Genomic DNA, 16,497 nt, shown 5'->3' with positions numbered 1-16,497 from the left:
TATCATCTATCTCATCTATCTATCTATCTATCTATCTATCATCTATCATCTATCTATTCACATTTGTACCCTACTCTTCAGCCAAGAAGGTCAGTAGCTTATGTAGAATCAATGAAAAGACAGTTGCTGCCAGCAGGCATTCATTCTCTCTCTCTCTCTCTCTCTCTCTCTCTCTCTCTCTCTCTCTCTCTCTCTCTCTCTCTCTCCCTCTACCCCCAATACATGACACACAAGGGGGAAACGGATAGGGAGAGAAGAAGAAAAAAATCAAACTCAGACACCAGGCCTTCAACCGTTGCCTTTCTTGAGCACTTGTGGTTAGGGGACAGGCCCTAAACACTAATAAAAATAAATGTGGAAATTGTCTAACTGTTAGGGGTTTCCATGCAGTAATACCATCATTTTGCAACCGTGGGGCAGTCCAGCAAGCTAAAGCCCTTCTCACATTTGTGTTCTAGCAAGCATTCATAGGGGGAAATGGGGCAAGGATGTAGCTAGGTTTATTGGTTCTACTATGTGCCCTTTGGTGTTTTTGTTGGTGTTGGTGGTGGTTCTAATATTTGATACTGAATTCAATATTGTTTCTTATTCATTCACCTCTCAGAGGGCTGTGGGCCATGTGGTGGGTTACAGATACCAAGCACAAATCGAAACACAATAGTAGACATCTCCCAAGTAAATTAAACTAGACCTAAGAGACCAAGGTTCAAATGTCCACTTGGCCATGGAACTCACGGGGCAATCACTGCTTCTCAGCTAAACCTACCTCACAGGTTTGTTGTGGGGATTAAATGAGGAGGGGCCGACTCAATGTATGGAGAAAATAGACTGTGTATTGGAGAAAAAAGTTGGGGTGTAAATTCAATAAATAAAATCCACTCCAATAGATAAAGTAGAATGCAGCAATTGTATCAAATCATATAATGAAGGCACCAGACAGTGGCACCACACAGAGCAACAATAGTCTGTATATTGCTTAACCAATTATTCTAAAATTCACAGTTAAAGAAGTTCCTCAGTGATGAAATCCAGTTGCAGTAAATGGTTTTTTTCCCTTTCTTTCTCTTCCTTTTGATGCAATTCATTGTAAAAATATGGCATGTGATTGGTTAAAACAGGAAGCTCTCTTCACATGCAGAGACCAGAGAGTTTTGCTGATTGAATTAATTCTGAACTCACTGCCCTTCTGAGTAAAGTTTTAAATCACTACAGAGTAATTTTCCCACCCCCTCCCCACAAAAATACTTGTTTTGTTTTAGAAGGGTTGTACACAGTTGTTCCAAGATATTACAAGACTTTTGAATCGTGAATCTTGTTTTCAGTGCTTAGAACTTAAACTTGTTAGAACTTACACAAGATACTGTGCTGATTGCCAAAGGAAAGTTAGTGTTTAGGTATTTCTCTTAATTAGTATTACCTACTCTTGGTTCAATTGTAGCCATAATTATTTTAACTACTATTGATATTTTAGGTATATTAGTGTTTCGCTACACAAGATTTGTTCATTGTGTTTGTTATTATTTGATTGGCTTCATTTCAGTTGCCAGACTGGGGAAATTCAAAGGAAAGGCGTCACTCTTTGAATTAGGAACCTAGGTGTTTGGGACTATGTGCTTAAATTCTAGATCTGTTTGTCATGCAGAAGTACTCTTAATAATTTTGGGAGTAAGCCCCTCTGAAATGTGAATAGAAAAGAGCAGACCTATAGAATTGTGGTGTTAGGTGTGATATTTTTTCACTTATTTTGTGAAGTTTAGGGGTGTGTAGCCAATCTGAGAGGTATCTGCTGGCTCAGGGAAAACCAAGTTATGCAGAAGTACAGAACACAGGAAGATGCCACTGGCTAGATTTGGCACAGACACAAGCTGTTCCCTATCACTAATGTAAATTATTTTAAAAATATGCCACCACAGCTAGTACTGGGCCAAAAAGCATTCATTCAATCCAGCTGAATTTCATAAAACATTCCCTGAAGTTTGTGTTCACTTTTTGAAAGTGTATGAATTTAATTTTTTTTTGTCCTAACTTAATACACGGTGGCCAATGGTTTCCCTCCCTCACTTTCTCTTTCTCTTTCGCTCTCTCTGTCTGTCTCTCGTATTCTTAAACCAAAATAAAGGAGCCTTGCATCTGCTTCAAGTGGCAGCTTCACTGCTCCCAAATATACTGTGTTTCTGGGCCAAAGTTTTCCTGGAAAGGATGTAGCAGCATTCCCAGGGAAATTCAAGGGAAAGGTGTCATTCTTTGTATTAGGAACCTGGGTGTTTGGGACTATGCTTAAATTCTAGATCTGTTTGTCATGCAGAAGTACTCAATAATTTTGATACAAAATATCAAAGTCTTTATGTGTAGTAGAGCCAGGAGTCATTATATCATTGATACAATCAGCATCCCATTGTCACAGTCTGGTTCACGGGTGGTCGAAGTCCCAGCTGAGGGCATCAGGCTCGGGGGCCAAAACGGTGGGGTGGGAGCAGGGACGGGAGTCTGGAAGCCGAGGGTCAGAGAGCCAGGAGTCAAGAAGCCAAACGCAGCAAGGCAGGAAGTGTGTTGCTATGGCAAAGAGCTAAAGAGAAATGCTGACCTTATATCCCTCCCAGCTCTTGCCACCAGGTGCTGTGACTTACCTATCGGCCTCACCTGTGTGGCCGTGCCTTGCCTCTTCAGAACAAACTTAGGAAGGCCCCAGTCCTGTGAAGCCCTACTGGTCACAGGGATTGGCTCCTACACGCACTCCTGACACCCATGAGATCTGGTTCTCCTTTTATGAAGGCGAGACCAACTGCCTATAAATCTGATTTCATTATTGCGAATTGTTCCAATAACAATTAAGGTTGAACATGGTGCACAAATATTGTAAAATAAATACAGTCAGAAAGAGGCTACCCTTCCCTGGCTCTTACCTAAGTGGCTCTTTAAAAAGAAAACCATAGGAAGAGATAGTTGTAGTTTCGTTCTTTAAAAATTATTTTTGTGGTCTTCCTACCACCCTTGAGAGCTCCAAACCACATTCTCTTTGGATCTACATTCCATGCATATTCTCCATTTCATAGCATGAGGACTAAATACCACTCAGACTAAATAGCCTGGGCCACAAAGGAATCAAGCTCAAGTTATCTGGTTTCAAGCCCACACAGAGTGCAAGGAATTTTATTTGACCGGGTTGTAGACCAAGTGGAATCCAAAGTACTAAACAGAGCATATTTAACAGTAGTTAAGAAATTTCCAAACTGAAGCTGAAAATGGTAAAAATACATTTTTAATCAGGAGGTGCCAATGTAGGCAGTGGGTTCAGCAGTATTTTCTATGGTGCCCACAAAAGGTATTAGTAAACACCCCTTCAAAAAAACACAACACAGGAGAGACTGTTTGCTCTTCCTGCTCAGCACTAGTTCGAATTACCTGGAAATGACTGAACAACCAAGGAATTGCCTGAAAAGGGAGATTTGGTCCTGCTGGGAACTTACATTGTTGGGGTCTAAGGAAGGCTTTTTTAAAAGGCAGCTCAGAACTAGAGATGTCAGCGAATTCAGACAAAAATGGGAAAGGGAGTAGAAATTGCTGCAGTAGAAATTGCTGTTTGTCTGTGGTGAGGGATAGAAATCATTTGAGCAAATACAATCATTATTTATTCACATCATTGCTGTATTTTCTAAGTCTGCAAATGATATCGAATTAATTACTTTTGTTTACATTGCTCTGGCATTTCCTTTCCATTGAAATAAATGTAAGTTACAGAAATATTTACGTAAGTCGTTTATCTTATGTTAAATAGCAGACAGCAAGACAAATAATGTGCTTAGTCGAAAACCAAAATGCAGTGGATCAGAAGCAGCACTGAATGTGGCAAATATAGGTTGGAATGAAAATGGGTGTTTTCTTACTTTTACAAGCAGCTTTTTTAACACCATCACCTTTGCTCTCAGCAGCATTTGCTACTCCTAGATCCAATCAACCACTCTCTCTTTGATTGGTAAGGGCTAAGCAGAGAAGTTGCACATTGGTGAAACCTCTCCAGTTGCCATTCCTCAATCCTTTGTCTTCAATAACTATCATTCAGTTTTCCTGAGATTACCCACGGAATGGCTTTGCTGTTCCACATCTCAGTTGGCCACACTATGGAGTACTTTTTTATTGTAGGGACCATGAATTGGTTACAATATATTATATCTTATGCCGGGAAGCCACTGAGGTCTGGTTGTACACTGTAAAAATCCTAAATTGAAGATTTAAGTTTCCCTTTTTCTGTTGGTAAAATGCTGATACTAACAGCTGGTATTCTACCATTTAGGCATTTCTTTTAAATTAACACAAGTTAACATAAATTACGGTGAAGGTGGTATGCTGACATAAGTGCATCAGAGACTTCCTGATCAAGGGATTCTTGCTCTGAACACAGTTAAAATGGGAATATATATATATATATATATGCAGGTTTTGGTGTCCTCGGGTGTCTTCCCGTGTAAAAGTTGGGGTGTCTAGGCGACGTTTCGACGAGGTCTCACTCGTCATCTTCAGGCTGGTGCTTTCGGCTTCTTGTTACTGGAACAGAGCAGGATCTCAGTGTTTGAGTTCCTATAAATACTGTTGAGGGGGTGTGGTGTATAGCCTCCAATGTTCTGTGCAGAGAGGAAGTTCCCAGGCTAGTGTGCCTTTTCTTCTTTTGTTCCTTAATTACTTGAGGGATATCTTGAGTGATTTCTTGAGTGATATCCTGAGTACCACTTAGGTGGGTCATTAGGTGTGGATTAGTTGCTAAAGTCTTTGTGTCTTGACCTCTTGAACTTTGTGAAGAGTTTTTCTGAGAAGATGGCTGTACTGCACTTAGTTGTGCTCTGGCTTGGCTTCGTGTATAGGGGCGAGCTGTGGTTTTGTGGCCTGTGTCAGCCAGATCTGTGTAGGGATTGCAGGGGGGTGCAGCATCCGGAGGTGCCACCATGGTTTGGCTACTGGATGGTGTCTGTAATTTATCTGTGGAGAGGGTCTGGGTTTGGGTCTGGTGTGGTTGATTGGTGATAGCGTTCTGTGTGCCTCTGGATCTGGTGTCAGTTTTTGTGGGGAGGGCTAATTTCCAGATGTCTGGCAAGCGGGATGTGTCGTCACGCTTGTTCATGTTGTGAGGGTGTTTCTCTATCTCGATGGCTTCCATGATTATTCTCTTGTGGTGATGTTCCATGTTAAAGAGCAATTTGGAATCTGCAAAATTAATTTCGTGTCCTGTTTCTTTCATGTGTTGGAAAAGAGAGGAAGTTTTTTCTTCTTTTTTGACGGCATTCTTGTGTTCTGCGATACGTGCATTTATTCGTCTGTTTGTTTGTCCAATGTACGTGGCTGGGCAGACTTTGCAGGGTATTTCATAGACCCCTTGGTTTTTCAACTGGATTTTATCCTTGGGGTTTCTGAGGATATTGGCTATTTTTTGGTTGGTGCAAAAGGCTGTTTTGATATTGTGTTTATGGAGGATTTTGCTAATTTTATCTGTAGTGCCCTTGATATAAGGAAGGGCACTACAGATAAAATTAATTTGGCCACACGGCAAGGAAAAACTGGATAGCTTCCTCACACATCTCAACAGCCTACACCCCAAAATACAATTCACTATGGAAATAGAAGCCAACAACCAACTTCCCTTCCTTGACGTCCTAATCTACAAAAAACCTGATGGCTCCCTAGGACACACTATCTACCGGAAAAAAACACACACCAACCGCTACTTACATGCACAATCACACCACCACCCTGCACAAATAAACTCCGTAGCCAAGACTCTCATCTCCAGAACCAAACGCCTGGCTGACAAAGACCACTTGACAACTGAGTTACAGAATCTCTCAAATGTGTTAATTGCCAATGGATACCAGCAAAACAGGGTTACGAAGCTAATCCAAAAAGAAACACCCCCCAAAAACCAAGACACAGAAGAAAACAATGGCATGGCCCTCCTTCCTTATATCAAGGGCACTACAGATAAAATTAGCAAAATCCTCCATAAACACAATATCAAAACAGCCTTTTGCACCAACCAAAAAATAGCCAATATCCTCAGAAACCCCAAGGATAAAATCCAGTTGGAAAACCAAGGGGTCTATGAAATACCCTGCAAAGTCTGCCCAGCCACGTACATTGGACAAACAAACAGACGAATAAATGCACGTATCGCAGAACACAAGAATGCCGTCAAAAAAGAAGAAAAAACTTCCTCTCTTTTCCAACACATGAAAGAAACAGGACACGAAATTAATTTTGCAGATTCCAAATTGCTCTTTAACATGGAACATCACCACAAGAGAATAATCATGGAAGCCATCGAGATAGAGAAACACCCTCACAACATGAACAAGCGTGACGACACATCCCGCTTGCCAGACATCTGGAAATTAGCCCTCCCCACAAAAACTGACACCAGATCCAGAGGCACACAGAACGCTATCACCAATCAACCACACCAGACCCAAACCCAGACCCTCTCCACAGATAAATTACAGACACCATCCAGTAGCCAAACCATGGTGGCACCTCCGGATGCTGCACCCCCCTGCAATCCCTACACAGATCTGGCTGACACAGGCCACAAAACCACAGCTCGCCCCTATACACGAAGCCAAGCCAGAGCACAACTAAGTGCAGTACAGCCATCTTCTCAGAAAAACTCTTCACAAAGTTCAAGAGGTCAAGACACAAAGACTTTAGCAACTAATCCACACCTAATGACCCACCTAAGTGGTACTCAGGATATCACTCAAGAAATCACTCAAGATATCCCTCAAGTAATTAAGGAACAAAAGAAGAAAAGGCACACTAGCCTGGGAACTTCCTCTCTGCACAGAACATTGGAGGCTATACACCACACCCCCTCAACAGTATTTATAGGAACTCAAACACTGAGATCCTGCTCTGTTCCAGTAACAAGAAGCCGAAAGCACCAGCCTGAAGATGACGAGTGAGACCTCGTCGAAACGTCGCCTAGACACCCCAACTTTTACACGGGAAGACACCCGAGGACACCAAAACCTGCATTCCTGTACCCGTGAAAACCTACGAAAGCAAATATATATATATATATATATATATATATATATATATATATATATATATATATAAAATTTTTCATTGTTACCACATAACAGCTTTCAATAAAACCAGCAAGACTGCTTCTAATACTGTTTATGAAAACAGTTTATATATACATTTCCTATTTTTTTGTTGAATGAGCATAAATAAAATAAAGGTGTCTTTGACAGGTAAGCTGCAGACAATTTTTTTGTATTTCTTTTCTTTATTATATTTTGTTAAACCTGAATTTGGTGTATCCTGACATTCCTCATATTCTTTAATAAAGCTTATTAACATTTGTTCTTGGTGTCTTTGCTGGCTGAACTGAACATGAAACATTAAATTCTGTCTTCTTTTATGGATTGCATTGGGCCTGTTAATCCTCCTTATGCTACTGAGGTATAACTGTTTGAGTAAGACTCTTATAAGGCTTGGGCAGAACAGCAGGTGTGGGGAGATGGCTTGTCCATAAGCAATGTCAATCCCAAGGCAACCTTTTAAGGACAGTCAGAGCAGAACCAGATCAGCTGTCACTTTTAGGGTTACAAAAATCCAAATACCTAGAGTTGTCTGCTTCTAACAAGTGCAAGAAAAAAGAAAGCCTTTTTCTAGAACAGCCTAAGGCAAGAATGTGGAATCTGTTGTTGGACTCCATCTCCCATCCATCCCAGCCAGGATTGTCAATGTATGATGGTAGTTGTGATCCAACAACTAGGGAGCCAGTGTGGTGTAGTGGTTAAGAGCGGTAGTCTCATAATCTGGTGAACCGGGTTCGCATCTCCACTCCTCCACATGCAGTTGCTGGGTGACTTTAGACTAGTCACACTTCTTTGAAGTCTCTCAGCCTCACTCACCTCACAGAGTGGTTGTTGTGGGGGAGGAAGGGAAAGGAGACTCCTTAAGGTAAAGGTACCCCTGCCTGTTTGGGCCAGTCTTGCCAGACTCTAGAGTTGTGCGCTCATCTCACTCTATAGGCCGGGAGCCAGCGCTGTCCGCAGACACTTCCGGGTCACGTGGCCAGCGTGACAAGCTGCATCTGGGGAGCCAGCACAGCACACGGAACGCCGTTTACCTTCCCGCTGGTAAATGGTCCCTATTTATCTACTTGCACCCAGAGGTGCTTTCGAACTACTAGGTTGGCAGGCACTGGGACCAAACGACGGGAGCGCACCCCGCTGCGGGGATTTGAACCGCCGACCATGCGATCGGCAAGTCCTAGGCGCTGAGGTTTTACCCACAGCGCCACCTGCGTCCCTTTTGAGACTCCTTAGGGTAGTGATAAAGCGGGATATCAAATCCAAACTCCTCCTCCTCCTCCTCCTCTTCTTCTTCTTCTTCTTCTTCTTCTTCTTCTTCTTCTTCTTCTTCTTCTTCTTCTTCTTCTTCTTCTTCCAACAACACCTGCAGGGTCACCAGGTCACCAGCCCTCATGTATTAGAAAATGCCCATGGAAATGCTGGTTTTCCTTTGTTAAGGTTCCTGTTTCCACTAGCCATATATTATGGAACCTGCTGTCTTGGTTTTCACCATTAGCCTGGTTCTCCAGCAGTAGAGTGTTTTCTTAGGTGCTGCTGCCTGAGCTGGCAAGCCCTCAGCTAGGTGACGGCTGTGCTCTGGTCTGGTTGTCTTTCCAGCCACCTCTATAATTGGCACCAGAGCTCCATGTTGGAGCACACACTGTGCCTCAGCCTTTGCCTTTACAGTGATACCTTGCTTCTCAAACTTAATCCGTTCCGGAAGTCCATTCCAAAACCAAAGCATTCCAAAACCAAGGTACACTTTCCCATAGAAAGTAATGCAAAATGGATTAATCCGTTCCAGACTTTTGAAAACAACCCCTAAAACAGCAATTTAACATGAATTTTACTATCTCAAAAGACCACTGATCCATAAAATGAAAGCAATGAACAATGTACTGCAGTCACACAACCAATCAGTCAGTAGCTGAACTGGGTTCCACACAGTCACAAAAAGAAAAGAAATGGCATTTACTTCGGGTTTGCAGTATTTGGGTTCCAAGTTGTTTGAATACCAAGGTGTTTGAGAACCAAGGTACAGAACAAGTTTGAATACCAAGGTGTTTGAGAACCAAGGTACAGAACAAGCATCTTGCCTGAGCAGTTGCTTGGTGTGCATGGTGTGTCGCCTTAGTACACAGGCCTGCTCAATGACCACACAGAGAAGCATGCAATAGAAAAATGGGATAAAAATATGAGAAAATAACATCAAAAGCAAACACCCTTGTTAGAAAGACGTCATGCGCTATCTCCCTGCCTGGGCTGCTGCCAAAAAGATAAGACTGTCATCCAGCCAGAATTTTAACACCTGCTTCTGGAGGGTAAGAACCCAGAGACTGTCCAACTTGCCAAGTATAACAGCAACTGCACACACACAAAAAAATCCCATTGCCTCAGATATGAGTCATGGGCCCCATCTGATCTGTGCTGTAGATTTAAAGCTGTATCATATCACTTTAAACAGTCTTGGCTGCCCCCAATGCATCCTGGGAAGTGTAGTTTGTAAGGGTGTTGAGAGTTGTCAGGTGACCCTTATTCCCCTCAGAGAGCAAAGAACATCAGAGTTCAACAATGCATTGCAGCCAACAGTACATATTACAGGGCTTGTACGCAAGCACTATGTTCTTAATGAGTGATATCCCACCCATGAGTAGGAAGATGGAGACAAGAAGGAGCAAGGATCTCCTAAGCTGACTCTAAGCAACACGTGCCCAGGACAAACAGCTCAGGCACCTGCCAATATCCATGCTTCCTTCTGAGGCCTGGAGCATTGGGTTATACCAGGCAGGTAGTTATATGGGTTGGAGGGCAAGCTCATTGACTCCTTCACAGCCATGATAATGATGCATAATGGCAGGGAAGGTTGTTGAATGTTGTTAAAAAAAAACAAAAACCTAAGCTACCATTTCAATGCTATGCAATAATCAAATCTATTTTATTATTGGCCAAAGGCTTCTTTGAGCTTAGGTTGCTATGTTGCAATGCAGGGCTAGAGAAATTTTGAACCACCAGATGTTGAACACCAATGCCCCTCATCGCAGCTGGTGTGGCCGATAGTTAGGGGTAGTAGGAGTCCAGCAACATCTAGAGGGCCACAGGTTCTGAATCCCTCCTGTGGAGAAAATGGGCTTGTTTTTCCCTTAAAGAGACTATGCATCCTCACACAAAAATGAGCTTTTGTTGTTTTGCTCTTACTCCATTTCTAGAAGTCTGAACACTGAGAATATGCCTGTTAATAAAATATTATAGGAGCAGAGAAGTTACACATTTAAAAGCCTCGGCTTATATAACATTGTTTAATAGCAAGCAGGGTCATAATACATGGCTCACATTTACTGGAACTGGCATCATGGACTTATCACAAAGCAAACATACCTAAATGGGCATTAACCCTTCTATCAGCTGCTGGAGAGCAAGGCTTATGCAGAATAGTTAGCCAAAGCGTGCGCTTCATGCACATTTTTATCAGAGAGACAATTTTGTTTGCCAGATGGAGTGGGGAACTTCTTGAATTGGGGGCAACCGCTGAGACCACATAACACCAGTCCTGAAAGACCTACATTGGCTCCCAGTACGTTTCCGAGCACAATTCAAAGTGTTGGTGCTGACCTTTAAAGCCCTAAACAGCCTCGGCCCAGTATACCTGAAGGAGCATCTCCACCTCCATCATTCTGCCCAGACACTGAGGGCCAGCTCTGAGGGCCTTCTGGCAGTTCCCTCACTGCAAGAAGCAAAGCTACAGGGAACCAGGCAGAGGGCCTTTTTGGTAGTGGTGTCCACCCTGTGAAACACCCTCCCATCAGATGTCAAAGAGATAAACAACTACCTGACATTTATAAGATATCTGAAGGTAGCCTTGTTCAGGGAAGTTTTTAATGTGTGACATTTTAATGTATTTTTATTTTTTTCCTGGAAGCCACCCAGAGTGGCTGGGGAGACCCAGCCAGATGGGCGGGGTACAAATAAATTATTATTACTATTATTATTATTATTATTATTATTATTATTATTATTATTATTATCTTTAGTGCAGGGTGGGCAATAGATGCATTAAACAAATAAGTAAAAGCACCCAGGTAATAATAATAATAATAATAATAATAATAATAATAATAATAATAGAACATTTTAAAAAAGGAATCTCAAAAGTATATCCCCAAATGGTTATGGCACTGTAAAACCATTAGAGATTTGATGGGCAAAACTCTATACCATATTCCCATTGCCACCACGCCATAGAACTATATAAAGGCACAGCCACTTTTGTTTTCAATCCCTTTCCTATTGATCCCTACCATGGAATTTGCATTTTTCACTTGGCAAACAAAACAAAGCTAAAAACTGGGACATTTTTAAAACTAGCGGTTAAAAGGACATGGCGTTGACTTCAAAGGAACAATACTCTACTGCATAAATGAAAGTTAATTTGTTTTTAAATAACCACACCTCACAGCCCAGCCTATGAGTTCTGTTATTCCTTCACCTTTTAATTGGCCTTCAGAGAACATACAGTAGCTACCCAGAATATATGTTTATGCTTTCGGTGTACAAATTTCAGCGGGGAATGTGTGTATTAGGTTGCCAAAAGGACTATCTGAATGGGTAATGAAAACGTATGATTGATTTATATAGATAAGAAAATTAGCAAACTCTGAGCACAAATTTAAGCATTCAGCTTTTTAACCCCAGCAGTTAATCCTCTGACACTTTCAGGGCAGTTTCCTCTGTTGTGTAAATTTGCCATTCATTTCTCCAGTGATGCCATGTGGAACCTTGCCAAGATCACGATAGTTCTCAATGGGTGTCTGAAATAATCATGGGAGTTTTTCACAACTGCTGGACAACTTTGTCAAACATTGACAGAGTCTGCTAACATTTTATGGCCACTCTATGATGCATGGAGGGTTAATATAACGTCACAACAGGGTTTGGGGTTTTTTTAAGTGAGAAAATTTTCCTTCTAAACAAAAGCTGTTTCCCTCGTTTGTTTGTTGTCCTTTTTTTTTTAAGCATAGCTCTTCATTTTTAAACCATCTGTATGTTCTTCCCCCCCCCCCATACATCACTCTTGAGATTCTGCCAACTAAAAAGTTATGTAGGAAACTATGGGTAGGAACTTCATTCTAACCAGCTGAACAATAAAGCAAAGTAGCTTGCATCTACCAGGCAATCGTTTTTGTCATAGACCACCCTTACTTTCCCTTGCAATTTCCTCGAACCTCAGCCTTTCCCACCTTAGTAGTTTGTGGATTCACCTCTTTAAATTGTTCCACAGCCTCTGAAAGTAATTTAGTGTTTTCCCAAACTTGGGAGGCTGCCTTAACAGCATTTTGCTTTATTTCTTTTATCTGATCAAACAATTCTCTTTTAAATTCTAAAGTGTCGCAGGAACCCCCCCCCCAATCATTCAGTTTGTACAAACTTCACACACACACACACACACACACACACACACTCACACTTCATACGCTACGCTTCTGCTATAAATTCATAGAAAATCAACCATACATCGGATCTGCACTGTTCCACTTTTATTTTACTCCATGAAGGAAGGACTACAAAATGGGGAAGGTTTGATACAGGGCAGCCATAATCCCTTGAGCATACCAGCACATACACAGGAGCCCTGCCCAGTTGCTATGCCAACCCTGGTGGTCCTAGACAGAAGACCATCAAGATCACAAAAAACTTGCATATGGGAGTGGATTCAGCACGACGGGAACAAAGGACAATGATCAGCTTTTCCCTCTGGGGGCAGGAAACTGCAAGCTCCCCTTTGTCACCTGGAAAGTACTCATGGGGAGGGGGGGAAAGGAGGAACCAGCCAGGTGACAGGACACTCAGGTTACCACCACAACTCCTCTCTCAACCCCTCCTTTTTGTGATGTAGTTGTGATGTAGTCTTAAGGGTGTAGTTTGGGGGATTAGTAACTAATTAAAGTTGGGGGTCTTCTTTTGTTCTGGGCTTCCATTTTGCTTCATCTTGTTGCGGGTGGGAGTCCTGTCGCGACAGTATTCAATAAAGGCCAAGCCTACAGGCTGCTGTTTTGCTCCAAGTTATCCTGGTTGGTGTCTTTGTTTTTGTCCAAGGGAGCCCTCGGATTTTTCCGTTAACAAAAACAAGTCGAATAATTCACCTTTTGCTAGTTTGTTTCAGCATTAATATTTACACCTTGTGCGAATTGATTTGGAAGGCCTATGATTTGGTCCAAGAAAAAACACAATGCCACGTGTGCTTGGATTTGGGAAGCTTTGACGGTGGTGGAGATGAAGCAGGAAGGGCGGGTAAAAGGTATGAGAGGCTAACATGTGTGGTGGCAATGTAAAATTTTATATAGATAGATAGATAGATAGATAGATAGATAGATAGATAGATAGATAGATAGATAGATAGCCTGGGAAGTGATATATAAAGATCTGAAGAGAATGTTGAAAATGACTTTTGTTAAAAACAACAACCAGAAGCTATGATTTTGAAAGGTACAGAACTTAATAGATTTACCATGCAAAAGACTTTGTTCCTGCACCTGAGAGTGGATGCCAGGCCAAGACCAGCCCTTCCCTATAGAAGGAAGAAGCCACCGCCAAAGAAGATAAAGAAGATTGGCAGAATAATCTAATGAACTATGCAGGACATATTAGACAATTTGAAACCCAAAAGGACATTAGTTTTTTTTTCTTTTTTTGTTGTTGTTTTTAAATAAGGGAAATGTTTTAAACATAACCCTGTGAGCTTTGTATATAGGTTTTTACATTAGTTGAATTTTTAAAGATGGCTTGTAATAACATGAATACGGTTTTTAAAAAGGACAGTTAAGAGTATAAGACTTTGTGGACGTGTATAAATAAATATACAGTAATGGAGCCAGGAGGGGGAGTTGGAAGGAAATCAATTAAGATGTATGATTTTGATTGCGATCTTTTTATTTTGGGTTTTTGTTATTATAAAATTAATAAATTTAAATAAATAAATAAATAATAGAGGTTACCACCATAAAGGAGGTCAACTGATCATTTCTTGGGAGGGAAATCCAGAGTTGGGATGTTTAACTTTTAAGTTACAGGTTGGTTTGGGCTAAATTATGTTAGTGCACCTCACACTACAGTATAGATCAGCCTTTCTCCACCTGTGGGTCCCCAGATGTTGTTGAACTACAACTCCCATCACCCCTAGCTAGCAAGGCCAGAGCTCAGAGATGATGGCAGTTGTAGTCCAACAACATCTGCGGACCCACAGGTTGAGAGCTGCTGGTATGGATGGTTTGTATATCTGTATGTGTTGATAGAATCTCTTGTATAACATGTGTCTGAAAGCATATCAGAAACACAGAGGCACCTACCACAAGACTCGCAATCAACAAATGCTCCTCGTCAGGTGTAGCTCGATGATAGATCAGATTATTGCATACAGAATATCTCAGGTTCAGTCTCCATCACCTGTAGCTATTAGGACCCCTGTCTGAAATCCAGGAGAGGATATTGAAGGGGCCGAGGTGCCTTCATCCCCATAGAGTTGGCACGCCTGTCAGGGACAGTGGGAATTGTGGTTCAGTAATGACTCATTCTCCTGCACTGTTCTTGCATTTGGTTTCCCCCCAGTAGAATTGCCGGGTTATGCTACTACAGGAGAAGTAGAACCCATAAGTGGTGGACTGTGGACTATAAGGCTTATTCTCCCTCAATTCCCTAGACAACAGCCATATTCCTTGTTTCAATAGTTCCACTGGCTACCAGTCTATTTCCAGGGACAGTTCAAGGTTCAATTCCTCCTCCTGAGCACCCATTGCTCCTACCTCTCTCATAAAGGCTGTTTACTTAGGCTGCTTGCAAACCTATGTATTGAGTTAGGCTCCTGTCCTTCCTTGAGAGTAAGTCCCACTGAAGTAAATGGAGCTTACTTCTCAGTAGACATGCATAGATAGGATTGCATTGTTAGCCCCACTGAAATTGCTGGAACTTCAGCAGTTTTGCTCCACGCTGAAATGCAACCTTAACTGTAGCTCTTTCAAGGGGGAATACTGCATTCACCAAGTCTAATTTAAGACCTCACTAGACTTAATTACACTATCGAAAGGGAGAGAATTCTATTAAAAACCTGCCAGTGGAAGTGAATAACGTCCCCATCGCTGCCTCCCCTCAACTCACACAATGAATTTAGCAGAAGCTGGAGATTTACCTGTTAAATAAATCATTCAATTGTCGTTATTTTACTTTCCATTACATTTAAACCAACACCCTGCTATGCAATTAAATGTCACAAAGTCAGACTATGTATTATACGAAATCTTTACCTTTTAATTTTCAGTGGCAATTCTTTTTCAGAAGAAATGAGAAAGGAAAACTGCTTTGCAAAATTAAAGCTCATGAGGCTCCCAGCATTGGAGTCATTAAGTGAACTGAGGGATGTTCAGGTGGCAAATTAGCAGACTACTCATTCAGAGCTGTCAGTGTTCTGTCAGCCACATAGACAAGGAAGAGGCCACCCTAGAATTCCTGCCAAAGGTATAGACAAATACGGTGCTGACAGCTGTTCTGTGTTAGCATTTGTCCAGGTTTGTCTATGACCCAGGGTGTAGACATTTGAGTGGGTTGTTGATTGAGGATGTGAGATGCAATTATGGGAGTGCTTGCACAGCATAAAGAGTGCAATTTGATGTGTTTGAGTGATGGGAGTGTGCCGATCCTGCGCAGGTGTGCTTGAGGGGAATGCATTTCTAGCTGTAGTTAGGTACTTGTGTGTAAACCAGGGGTCAGCAAACCTTTTCAGCAGGGGGCCGGTCCACTGTCCCTCAGACCTTGTGGAGGGCCGGACTATATATATTTTTTTTGGGGGGGGGGGGAATGAATGAATTCCTATGCCCCACAAATAACCCAGAGATGCAATTTAAATAAAAGCACACATTCTACACATGTAAAAACACCATGCAGGCCCCACAAATAACCCAGAGATGCATTTTAAATAAAAGGACACATGTTACTCATGTAAAAACATGCTGATTCCCGGACCGTCCGCGGGCCGGATATTGAAGGTGATTGGGCTGGATCCGGCCCCCGGGCCTTAGTTTGCCTACCCATGGTGTAAACCTACAGGCAAGACAAAATCAGTTAGTTAAAAATTAGAAACACCCCCCCCCCTTTAAAAAGCCAAGGACTGTTAATGGCCCAAGGCCTGATTGTAGAGGAAAGTTTTCACTTGGCACTTAAAGATATGTGATGAAGACACCAGGTTGGCCTCCCTGGGAAGAGCATTGCCACCGTAGAGAAAGTGCATTCTCGTGTTGCCATCCCCCTGAGTCTTCCATGTAGGGAGCACAAAAAGAAGGGCCTCAGATTATGGTTGCAGGGTCTGGGTCGGTTCATATGGGGAGAGGCTGTCGCTGAGGTGCTGAGCTGCATAAAGCTTTATAGGTCACAGACAAGACTTTGA

General features: G+C 42.1%; 2 long non-coding RNA genes across 2 annotated transcripts in view; one reads left to right on the top strand and one right to left on the bottom strand.

The window, feature by feature from the left end:
* LOC309374721 overlaps window positions 1-16,497 on the top strand; it is a 42,587-nt gene that overhangs the window by 8,886 nt on the left and 17,204 nt on the right. The window lies entirely within an intron of this gene.
* LOC309374381 lies at window positions 2,900-7,941 on the bottom strand. The gene is made up of 2 exons (XR_014170555.1): window positions 7,118-7,941; window positions 2,900-4,454 (listed from the first exon to the last, which is right to left on the bottom strand). It is a non-coding gene; the product is annotated as an uncharacterized lncRNA (long non-coding RNA).

The sequence above is a fragment of the Podarcis melisellensis genome (assembly GCF_964234715.1).
Source record: "Podarcis melisellensis genome assembly, chromosome: 7".
Classification (NCBI taxonomy): domain Eukaryota; kingdom Metazoa; phylum Chordata; class Lepidosauria; order Squamata; family Lacertidae; genus Podarcis; species Podarcis melisellensis.
The sequence above is the reverse complement of the archived record's forward strand: the minus strand, read 5'-3'. Positions and strand labels throughout refer to the sequence as shown.